The sequence below is a fragment of the Ostrea edulis genome, chromosome 10 (genome assembly GCF_947568905.1).
Source record: "Ostrea edulis chromosome 10, xbOstEdul1.1, whole genome shotgun sequence".
Classification (NCBI taxonomy): domain Eukaryota; kingdom Metazoa; phylum Mollusca; class Bivalvia; order Ostreida; family Ostreidae; genus Ostrea; species Ostrea edulis.
In genome coordinates, this window is record NC_079173.1 from 43,828,619 (window position 1) to 43,831,118 (window position 2,500).

Below are 2,500 nucleotides of genomic sequence, written 5' to 3' on the forward strand. Positions count from 1 at the left end.
TAGATAAACAAAGTTGCACCATGCATGTACTCCTGATCTATCTTCCAGTTACAGTAAATACAGTGCAACATTGCACTCGGACTTGACATATACACCTATATTGCAAGTAGACATATCTGTATGAAACAATTAAAGGTTTGATAACATAAAAACAACATCCATATATGCAGGGATAGCCCCGCCCCCTTTTTCAGATTTTTTACATGTTAAAAATTTTGGAAAGGGGACCTGACTCCCACACTTTTGCCACTCCCCTTCAAAAATGGTGCTACAGGCCTGCATAGATGGAATGCCTTGGTGTAAGTGGTCAGCACACTTCATGCTTTTACTCAATATTATGGCATTTGAAGAGGATCAGGTTCAAATCCTGGAGGCATTTCACTTTGCAATTTTATGTAACCTACTTATCTTAAGCATCCCTCCTTTATTTCATTTTTCTGGTTTTTGTGTTTTCATATTAGACACATGAGGAAATTCACAGTTATTCTCGTCCATATGAGGAGGAAAAGATGCCGTCATTTTTTGTGGAACATTCTTATATGAGGAACAGCAGGAAGAGGTGTAGGGGGACACCCACAGGGAAGACCCCCATTCAAGTTTCCAAAAAAGCCCCATTGGTGGGATGTTTTGAAATAAATTTAACTTTTAAATATTGCATATATATATGTTGATATGTTATTAGCATCAACATTTGTAAGTCCATGCACTTGTAAAAGAAAAGTAGAAAATATGACAAAATCAAGATTCTTATCAGGACTACCTGAATCTCTAGTCAGGTGTTCTTTTCACTGAGCATCTTGCTACTGACTAGTTTCATGTAGTAAAATTAACTATGGTATAATAATTCAAATTATTCACTATGCTATACAGTGATTGTAATGTTGTTCATGAGGTTTTCTTTCAAATAGTCTTCCAGATGGAGTGATGAGGAGAAAAACTACTTAGCTAGTTTTGTGCAGAAAAATATTCCTGAGTACCCTATTTCCAATGAATATTGGAAAAACTGTGCTCATGATATGAATGCAGACTTGGGCACAAACCGAACTGGTGAGGTTTAAAAATTATAAAATAATGGTGTTAGAAATATGATTTAATAAAGATCAATAGGATTTAAGGATTTCAAATAGCATGGATTAAAGAGAACATAAATCAAATCCTACTCATCTGTACTACCTCAGTTTAATTGAAATTATATATCTTTGATACACAGGCAGTTGTATCGCTTGGGTTCGAATTTACTATTAAAGAGTAATTTAATAGTAAATTCGAACCCAAGCGATATAATTGCCTGTGCTTTGATAATGAATAGTAATTCTGGAAATTCTTTACAGGCAGTTCCAAAAATTGATTCTTTACTGTTGCCCTCTATAAGCTTTTTCTTTTCACATTTCATCTTGAATACAATCTATTATGACAGGTGCATCCTGTAAAAGTTTTTACCGGAGATTTCTTGCCTCTGACACCTTACATACCCGTTTGTCTGAAGCCGAGAATGAAATTTTGGCTAAACCACTTGAGCAAGAAACTGACCAATACTGTCAGACTGACCTATCATTTCCAGTAATGAGGTATATTTTAAGGTCTTGTCTGTTGTGAAACAGAATAAAAGGCAGTAGGGTTGTTTTTACTTGTGGTTAGACAATAGACATAGTACATTTAATTGCCCTTTGCTTGGCTGTATGATAAAAATACATGTACAAGGAATATTATATTAAGCAGTGAAACAGCCCAACTGAGAATTTGCAGTGTTTACGTGAAATTGCTGTCAGATATTTAAACATGAATGAGATGTCCCAATTATTTTTTGTAACCTGACTTTTATAGAACTACCAGTACCTTAACTCAGCCAAGTGAACCTGTTGGAGACTGTGATCCCTGGTTAGAAGAAAGGATTACACCGCAAAAATATTTAAATTCTGCATTTAATCAGACAAAACATTCAAAAACAGAAATCAACTCAGACAATCAAGGGAAAGAAATTCTAAAACTCATTACCCTACTTTTTTGTAATGGTAATGCTTTAGACATTTGTAGGGCAATCCTTCAGATAGAAGTCTTCAAAAAGTGCTTATGGAGGCTCTTCTTAGAGGAAATTCATGAAAACACTAAATATATGTGCATTAAAGGACACGGTTATTTAAGTCAAATTGATTTCGAAGCTATGAGAACTTTTCAGTGGGAAAAGATTGTTGAAGAAATGTATGTTCAGCAGAGGCAACTTCTTCAGGTCTTGTTGACAGTTTGTACAAGCTCCAACAAATCTGAGGACGACCAACACTATTTGCATGCAGGCAAAGAAGTAGGACTTATCTATGGCATTCTTATGAAGAGGAGGTGCAACAAACTCTCGAGAGTGCAACGGGTGGTATCCATCTCCCTAGCAGATGAACGAGTACACCAAAAGGTGAAAGCAATTCATGTGAATACTTGTTATTGTTTACAGTTCTCATGTTTTACTAATTACTGTTGACAGTTCCTGTGTTTTACAAATTTTTGAAAT